The sequence below is a fragment of the Pyxicephalus adspersus genome, chromosome Z, assembly GCF_032062135.1.
Source record: "Pyxicephalus adspersus chromosome Z, UCB_Pads_2.0, whole genome shotgun sequence".
Taxonomy (NCBI): domain Eukaryota; kingdom Metazoa; phylum Chordata; class Amphibia; order Anura; family Pyxicephalidae; genus Pyxicephalus; species Pyxicephalus adspersus.
This window is the reverse complement of record NC_092871.1, coordinates 70,820,119-70,830,367: the sequence shown is the minus strand read 5'-3', so window position 1 is coordinate 70,830,367 and position 10,249 is coordinate 70,820,119. Positions and strand designations below refer to the sequence as shown.

Here is a 10,249-nt window from a genome sequence, read left to right as displayed (position 1 = left end):
TTTTAAAAATGGTTTTTTTTGGTACACTGTTTAAATAAACTAAAATAATATACCTGTTTTTCATATAAGCAACAAATTGCATACAAATTGTTACATTGAACAATTGTTCCTCAAAGATCCCTACAGAAGCAGTGAAACCATATAAATTGTTTCTTGCAATAGCTTAGCTTGTTTGAGAAATTAAAGAGGGGCCAGAGCTGGTAGGTGCTGGAACACATTATTCCCACTGTGACAAATCACAGGTTGGTTGGCAATGCTTCTCCTTGTTAGCCAATGCTAGGCATGCTTGATGCTGCTTAGAATGATGATGTATTTGGCCAGTTTTGGAGGCTGTGCAGGTTAGGGATTTTAGAGGCCTTGTTGCTAGATAAAATAGTATAGAAAGCCCCAGTAAGAAGAGCATTGTGGGGTTATGAGGTAAGTTCTAGGTATTGAAGACACTGGTATAATTGCTGACTGTAGAATAGCTATTAACATTTACAGGGGTTACACACTTTGGTGGTTTGGGCCTATATCAAGACTAGTTGCACATGTATTTAGGTACAAATACCTTTAGATGGACCCTGCTGCGGTGCTGCAATTGTGAATATATATCATCAAGATAATGTAGTGGTGGGTTAGGTTAGATCAGATTAAGGGTAAGAAGGGATATGTCAGGGGATGAAAAAGTGCTCTTTTCCAATAAACATTACTCAAAAAAACCTGTGTACTGTCAACAAAATTTCCTGTCAGATCAAGATTACTGCTACAGCTCGTCTGTCTTTGACCCCTGCATTGCGGTTGGGACTTGGCATGGAAGAAGGACAGATTTCACTGGGGAACAGATAGGAATGGGAAAGATGCAGGAAGGTGAGGGCTGCACTAGTGATATGTAGTTGTTTGCCTTGTCTTAGTACTAGGAAGATAGCTTGGAAGGTTGTTAATTAGTTTGCATCTTGCTTATTATACAATTAGGCACTTTGCTTATTGTAAATCCCAGCCTTCTCATTTCTCTCCTTCACAACTAATAATAACGTTCCCTGCCCTGCTTCCAGTCTTTTGCTTATCTATAGTTCTGTTTAGTCCTTGCTGATTGGGTCTGATTTTATTAAATCTCCCCAAGACTGAAAAAGACAGAATGTCATGGGTGAATCTGGATAATCCAGCAAACCTGGAATGGACCTAGTCAAGAATTATAAACATTTGCCAAATAATAGGAAATTATTTTATGAAAATAATTTCAGGTTTGTTGAATCATCCATCATCAATTATAAAAAAAATCCACTGTATTTATCTGGGTAACAACCTACCCTGTGACCACAATCCTGAACTTTTCTGTCCCACTCCCTTACCTGGACACAGACTATAAAACTACTCCTCTGCTTACACTGAACTTAGCTTCACAGTACAAAATTGCTTCACTTTCAGTCTTCCATTGGGTTTGTTACTTGTTTTTGATATTTTACTATGCCGCATTTGAAAATTGAAAGTATGGCACTCTAGTATTGTTAATGATTTTACCGGCCGAATGAGATATTATTATTTAGTATAGTGATGGATAGATGGATATATGCTGATCTTAGTGAGATAGGGTAATGCTGGCTTACCAGAAAGACAATGAGAAGGTTCTTGAAAACCTGAAGGGTTATTTCAAATAAATATTGTGATCCCATCCTGGAAAGTAAAAAGTAAGAAAAGAAGTGTTAGATTTCTACAAAAAAACATTTTTATTTTATGAAAATTACTTAACTAAATGAAAAGTACAAATATTTGCATGCATGCATGATAGGTACTCAAATTTGGGTTCACATTTTAGGTGGATTCAATAAAATTTTTGCATGTACTAATCTGACTCGAGAGTTTATGTTCCCCTGCCATTATTGTTTTGATTTACTTTTTACAACGTAAACTAGTCATATGTTTGCAGTTTTGTGTGTTCAAATGCAAGAAAGTAAGTGAAGACTACAGATAAAAGGAGAAAGGGATTATTTATGGCTGACCTATGACCGTTAGTTGACATGGCTATCATGTCTTGCTGGAACAGAATAGTCATGGCACATGCATACCTATGCAAGATGCACACACAAGATGCAATGGGCCAGTTTTATATGATGCTGGCACAATCTTGTTTTTCATGCAAAAATATTGAAAAAAACATTTAAATACACTTCCAAAGATTTAGCTCCATAAATGGCAGATGTACTGCATTATGACTGCATGTGTTATACTTTATTTCATAATTTTACCATTCTACAGCAGAACAAGATGGCAAGATGACAAAAACTGTGGGCCCTTTAACAGAGATGAAGGAAATTACTGCCTACTGTGCACATTAACAGGCTTACTGTTGCTTGTATTTAATATAAAGAGTTGTCAAAGTTCCCATTGCTTAATATTATTAACATGTATTTAATATAATTATCGGTAGATGTATTGGTGTACTGTTAGTATAAGGCTGATATGACAAGCATTATTTCTTGTAGGTGTTTGCAAATCCACCCAGAAGTCTCTGACATTGATTTGGTAAAATATTTTACACATGTAATGTTTTATGCAAATTTTCTTTAGTTAGAAAGTGTTTGTTGGCTGGGCTTTGACTCAATGCCCCTGATTCATCAATAAAATCCGCGCTCGCTGGAAGCGCGAAAGTACGCGCGGCCATCGATCGCGGTTTACCGCGGTCCGGACTCGAGTGTGCGCGTACACTCGCCTCACTGCCAGCCGGATTCCTGCCTTCACAATAATAAGCAAAGGGGAACAGTGACTTTTAATGCAAGCTCGCCAGTGTAAAGCTGCCGGAGATGCGCGGCTCCGGCCGCGAGCTTTTTCAGTTGCTGAATAGCGCGATGGCGTACGATTTCTGATCGCGAATACGAATGCGCGACCGATAATCCGATTCTGCTTGATGAATCAGGGGCAATCAGTCTAACCTATGATTTTGTCATTTGGAGCCATTCCCTGGTGGATTTGCTGTTGTACTTTGGATAAGTATCACACAGAAAGATCTCTTCCCTGTTAAATTTCAACTTTGGCATAGATGTTTTTTTTTTTTTTTTTTACATTTTAACATGATCAAGGATTCATTGTTAACAAGATGACTGCAAGATGCCAAGGCCATAAGGCTAGTTTGTAAGCCCGTTGGGGAAGGGTCCTCTCCTCCTCCTGTGTCACTGTCTGTATCTGTCTGTCATTTGCAACCCCTATTTAATTTACAGTGCTGCAAAACATGTTGGCGCTATATATATCCTGATTTTTATTATTATTATTAATAATGCAGCAAAGTAACCCCAAACCACAACATTTCTAGCACCACGCTTCAAAGTTGGTATAAGTTTCTTTTGCAAAAAATATGGTCTTTGGATTGTCTATATGTTCAAAAATAAACTGCAGTTGCTCCAGTATTCCTTTTTTGACAGCATGCACATTAATTCCAACCGTTGCTTTCCTTGTTGACCTCCAAGGGGGAGTGGTCAAGTGACGTATTTGAGTACAAAAAGAAAAATATAGACGCAGTTCACTGTTGCAGTTATTTGTGGTGAAATCATTTAGTGACGTATTTGAATACAAAAAGAAAAATATATACGCAGTTCACTGTTGCAGATATTTGTAGTCAAAGCATTTAGTGACGTATTTGAGTACAAAAAGAAAAATATATATGCAGTTCACTGTTGCAGTTCCTTGCGGTGAAAGCATTTAGCGGCCTATTTCAGTAGAAAAAGAAAAATATATACGCACTTCACTGTTGCAGTTATTTGTGGTGAAAGAGTTTAGTGGCCAATTTCAGTGGAAAAAGAAAAATATTTACGCACTTCACTGTTGCAGTTATTTGTGGTGAAAGCGTTTAGTGGATTATTTCAGTACAAAAAGCAAAATATATTCTCAGTGAAAGTGTTTAGTGACGTATTTGAGTACAAAAAGAAAAATATATATGCACTTCACTGCTGCAGGTGTTTGTGGTGAAAGTGTTTAGTGATGTATTTGAGTACAAAAAGAAAAAAAGCATACGCAGTTCACTGTTGCAGGTATTTGTGCTAAAACCGTTTAGTGACGTATTTGAGTACAAAAAGTAAAATATATTCTCAGTTTACTTCTGCAGTTTTATGCGGTGCAACCGTTTATTGATGTATTTGAGTACAAAAAGAAAAATATATATGCAGTTCACTGTTGCAGTTATTTGTGGTCAAAACATTTAGTGACGTATTTGAGTACAAAAAGAAAAAAATATACGTAGTTCACTATTGCAGTTATTTGTGGTGAAAGTGTTTAGTGATGTGTTTGAGTACAAAAAGAAAAATCTGTACGCAATTTACTGTTGCAGTTATTTGTGTTGAAAGCGTTTAGTGGACTATTTCAGTACAAAAAGAAAAATATATTCTCAGTTCACTTCTGCAGTTATATGTGGTGAAAGAGTTTATTGACATACCGTGTTTCCCCGAAAATAAGACACTGTCTTATATTTTTTTGGGCTTCCAAAAACACACTAGGTCTTATTTTCAGGGTAGGTCTTATATACTTTTTTTTAATGAAAAAAAAACACCATATTCCCAAATTCCCCTATATGTGGTGAAAGCATTTAGTGACGTATTTGAGTACAAAAAGAAAAATATATACGCAGTTCACTGTTGCAGTTATTTGTGGTGAAAGAGTTTATTGATGTATTTAGGTACAAAAAGAAAAATATTTACGAAGTTCACTGTTGCAGTTATTTGTGGTGAAATGGGTTTAGTGGCCTATTTCAGTAGAAAAAGAAAAATATATACGCACTTCACTGTTGCAGTTATTTGTTGTGAAAGCGTTTACTGGCCAATTTCAGTACAAAAAGTAAAATATATAGGCACCTCACTGTTGCAGTTATTTGTAGTGAAAGTGTTTTGTGGCCTTTGTCAGTACAAAAAAAAAAATATATACGCAGTTCACTGTTGCAGTTATTTGTGGTCAAAGCGTTTAGTGACGTATTTGAGTACAAAATGAAAAATATATATGCAGTTCACTGTTGCAGTTATTTGTGGTGAAAGCGTTTAGTGACGCCATTGAGTACAAAAAGAAAAATATGCAGTTATTTGTGGTGAAAGCGTTTAGTGGCCTATTTCAGTACAAAAGGAAAAATAGATACGCACTTTACTGTCGCAGGTATTTGTGGTGAAACGGTTTAGTGGGCAATTTCAGTACAAAAAGAAAAATATTTATGCAGTTCACTGTTGCAGTTATTTGTGGTGAAATAGTTTAGTGGACTATTTCAGTACAAAAAGAAAATATATACGCAGTACACTGTTGCAGTTATTTGTGGTGAAAGCATTTAGTGACCTATTTCAGTACAAAAAATAAAATATATATGCACTCACTGTTGCAGTTATTTGTAGTGAAAATGTTTAGTGGCCTATTTCAGTACAAAAAAATATACATATGCAGTTCACTGTTGCAGTTGTTTGTGGTCAAAGCGTTTAGTGACGTATTTGAGTACAAAAAGAAAAAAATATTTACAGTTCACTGTTGCAGTTATTTGTGGTGAAAGTGTTTAGTGACATCATTGAGTACAAAAAGAAAAATATATACGCAGTTCACTGTTGAAGGTATTTGTGGTGAAAGAGTTTAGAGGCCTATTTCAGTACAAAAAGTAAAATTTATTCTCAGTTCACTGTTGCAGTTATATGTGGTGAAAGTGTTTAGTGGCCTATTTCAGTACAAAAAGAAAAATATATATGCAGTTCACTGTTGCAGTTATTTTTGAAAAAAATATATTCTCAGTTTACTTTTGCAGTTATATGTGGTGAAAGCGTTTAGTGACGTATTTGAGTACAAAAAACGTATTTGAGTACAAAAAGAAAAATATTTACGAAGTTCACTGTTGCAGTTATTTGTGGTGAAAGCGTTTAGTGGCCTATTTCAGTACAAAAATAAAAATATATACGCAGTTCACTGTTGCAGTTATTTGTGGTGAAAGCGTTTAGTGGCCTATTTCAGTACAAAAATAAAAATATATACACACTACACTGTTGCAGTTATTTGTGGTGAAACTGTTTAGTGGACTATTTCAGTACAAAAAGAAAAATATATCCTCAGTTCACTTCTGCAGTGATATGTGGTGAAAGCATTTATTGACGTATTTGAGTACTAAAAGAAAAATATATCCTCAGTTCACTGTTGCAATTATTTGTGGTGAAAGGGTTTAGTGGCCTATTTCAGTATAAAAAGAAAAGTATATACGCACTTCACTGTTGCAGTTGAAAAAAGCAACTGAAAAAAGCATTACAAAAGAAGAACCGGCTTATTTCAATCAAACCATCTGACAAAGGAGGAAACATTGTGCTCATGGAAAACTCCCAATATCTTGACATGTGTTATTTGATCCTTCACAATGAAAATTGGTATGCAATCATCTCGGAAAATACCATGGATACATACTACTAAGGATTTGAGAACATCATTAACCAAGCCTTTGGAACAGGAACAATAGACATTAACATGAAAAATTACCTCTTGATCAAAAACCCTACTATTCCCACATTCTACTCACTGCCAAAAGTCCACAAAAACCTTCACAATCCATCAGGACGCCCCATAATTTCAGGAATTGGATCAATAGCCTCAAAACCAAGTGAAATAGTAGATGCCTACTTGAGAAACCAAGCCTTCAACACCTTCATTGGTTCCCTTTTACAATATATATTAATGAGAAACATCTTCACCTTCCACAACCAACATTTATTACCAGTCCAAGGCGTTGCTTTGGGCACAAATTATGTGCCGCGACATATGCGAATCTCTATTTGGGAAATTGGGAAGCGAACCTCTTCACCAACATTTTCAAATACAAGAAATTTATATATTTCTGGAAGAGGTACATTGATGATATCTTCATCATCTGGACAGGCACAGAGATATCACTCAAGGAATTCTTTTCAGAAATTCAACATAATGATTACAATCTTTCCTTCACAATGTACTACCATAAGCAAGTAGCATTCTTAGACACAATGATAAGGAAAACAGAAGCAGGGGCAATTAATACAACACTGTATAGGAAACAGACAGCAGGAAATACAATTTTGCACTCCTCCAGTGCGTACCCCGCACCTCTAAAGAGAAGCATACCACTTAGCCAATATCTGCGACTCAGGAAAGTCTGCGCACAGCAAAATTTCTAAATGAGTGACCTAACCTACATACAGGAAGTAAGTATCCCGAAAGATTCCTTAGTCTCTAGCCACATCCACATAAACACAGATCCCAACCCAAGCAAAGCCCCACCTGGGGTGTTTAAATGCAGAAAATGTCACCAATAGCCTTGGATCAAAGAACAAAGAATCAATCAACTTGCTGAACAACACCAGATATAGGCTAAAACAACATATAGACTGTTCATCTACAGGCATTATTTATCTCATCCCATGTGTCTGTGATTGTTTCTATGTGGGCAAGACCAAGAGAGCCTTCAGAAAAAGGATCTATGAACACATCTACACAATAAAAACCAGAAAAATGATGACTCCAATCAGTCATCATGTAGGAATTTGCCACAACTTCAACACTGACACCATATCGTTTTCAGCCTTAGAACGGGTACCACCCTACCCCAGAGGGGGGGATATAGACAATATCCTACAACCCCTGGAAGCTAAATGGATTTCTTCATTAAATGCCATAACACAACCTGGGTTGAACAATGTACTTTCTTTCAAACCCTTTTTGCCATCTTAAACGACCCTTCCGAACATTAATAACCTTTTTCAGCTAGCACATAGCCCACATCTCTAACTAACTTTCCTAACCTTTTCTTACTGTACTTTACGGCAATTAATTAATTGCATATCTATCACACACCAGTTACATACTGTATAATATTTACCAATAATGCACTTATGATTATAGAAACAGTTCATTACTTTTTATTGTGCATGATGCACATATATGTTTTGCCAATTTTTATGTTTGTTAAAAATCATTTACCCTGTAATACTTTACACAGGTCCTCTTGATTATTACCAAACTAGATACATACACCTCATAGGAAACAATGTTGATCCTTGATTTCTACCCTGTAACTCCCTGTGTGGCTAGCTATCATCCAATGTTATTTTAAATTCATGTACACTTACACACATCTACTGTGTACACTTACACAAACTATATATTTTAATAAGTCCTGTTTGATAACGCTTGCTAACAATAAAATTTTGTGTTTTTATATTTAACTCTGGTTGCCCTTCAAAAGCCTGGCTTTCCCTCCCTCCTCTTCTTCTCTTCCTCCCACAGATACACGATCTTTACTAAGTACCCATTCTAATCATTACCCTTATGCTAACCTTACTGACAGATTCTGGGAAGACAAGATCCTATCTCCATTCCTACTCCTAGGACTTTTAAAGGATGAATACACCCTAACTTAAACTGGGGTCCTAACAGACATACATTGATATATATACATAGGATATTTATATACATAGGATATCTTCATCAAACTGATGAAGACACCTATTGTATTGTATGTGTATGTGAAATAAAATATTATACTAGAGTAACCTACAAACGAAACATACTGCAATATCAAAATATAATTATAAATAAACACTATTTGCTATCTAAATGTTTCTAGTTACCCTAACATACAGTACATGCACCAAATAAAAGAAATGACAAGAATTTCTGCAATGATTACTTCCAGAAAAAAGCAGTTCATGTGACAGATAGCCAATGGGTTTTTAATAATACATCTTCAGGTCCCTACATCTCCCCGATCCTGAGAAATTAGGGTTCACAGAAGGTATGTGGCCAGCTAAATGTGACAGGATTGCATGGTATGATAGGTATTGATTTTATTAGATTGTCATGGTGATGCAGCAACAAAATTTTAGGGGTTAGCCACAAGAGTCCCCCACTTATCCTACATTGTATTATACCTACAGCTCCCCTTTCAGTAAAAAATATAGAGAAAAACAAGCATATGAAAAAATAGAATGGGAGAGAAGAAATGTCAGCCACAAGAGACTGTAGCTGCAGCAGGTAGCTGGTGTAATATAACATCAGTAGCTAGAGTAATATACAATAAGAGTACATATTGTGAAGTAAAGAGAAGATGGTAATAACACAAAATAACATAATAAATAGTATTGTAGTGACAACAAAAATATATAAAGGATACATGTGACTAGTGACCAAAACCACAGCTCAACAAAAAAAATGTTTTTCACTTGACAAGAATTTTTCAATATATTTAGTGTATTTCAGGTCTGCTGAATCTTTTTTCTGCATAATGGTAACTGCTATCCTTCAATTCCAATTGGTCATTCAACAAAACCTAAAGAAGAATATGAAAACATCAAAATGGTCTTACAAAAGCTTTGCTATCATGAACACCAATGGTCCATATGTGTTGATTTAAAAATGGTGAACTTCCTACTTTGACAGCAAAGTAGATACACAAAGTGCCCATGTGCCCACAAAGTGCTCGTGGGATAGTAGAGCAAAGCAGGATCACTAGAAAAAAATGACATTACCTCCAAGGGAAAAGATCAAAAAAGGCGCAGCGAACATCATTAACAAGCCAATGGTTGACAAAGAAAAAATCATTTTCCCTCCTTTACACATAAAGTTGGGATTAATGAAGCAATTTGTTAGAGTTCTGAACAAGGATGGTGATTGCTTCAAATACATTTGTAGATTCTTCCCTGGATTGAGTACTTGAAAACTAAAAGCAGGAATACAATTTCAAAAACTAGAGCCAATATAGCAAAACCAATATCATATTTAGAATCTGTGGATCAAACATAACCTAATCTGTTTGGCAAGGAAATGTTTGTTGACAGTGTTATCGGTCCTTGATCTTTTGTTTCCAACAATTATTGCACATGTGAATGTAGCCTTAGGCACTGTAGCAAGAAAATAAAAATTAAATATTTTATCACTGCCTACTGAGTAGAAATTGAAAATAGCAGTTTTGGTATATTTGAAAAATTGGTCTTTACTACAATCTTGGGAAGACTAAAACTGATCTAATTAAAAGTCCTAATTAGAGATGAGTGAATTTCTCAAAAATTTGATTCGGCCGGTTTGCTGAATTTTTCAAAAAGATTTGCTTCGATACAAAATTATTTGCGCCGAATCGCGTTAAAAAAAGTCTATTATCGGCCTGCAGAGAGCCTTGATAGTGGTGTAGAACACTGTACCTTGCAGTAACACGCATAGGGAGTCTGCTGTGGTAGTGAAAGGTCCATGTTAGCATCAAGAAGAAGCACACTTCTTTTACACCCTCATCAGCTGATTCCACATAGAT

General features: G+C 35.7%; 1 long non-coding RNA gene across 1 annotated transcript in view; it reads right to left on the bottom strand.

Moving 5' to 3' along the window:
* LOC140343367 (uncharacterized) overlaps window positions 1-10,249 on the bottom strand; it is a 44,662-nt gene that overhangs the window by 10,279 nt on the left and 24,134 nt on the right. Inside the window, exon 2 of the long non-coding RNA XR_011923306.1 lies at window positions 1,587-1,653. This is a non-coding gene — a long non-coding RNA (uncharacterized lncRNA). The remainder of the gene's footprint in view (window positions 1-1,586; window positions 1,654-10,249) is intronic.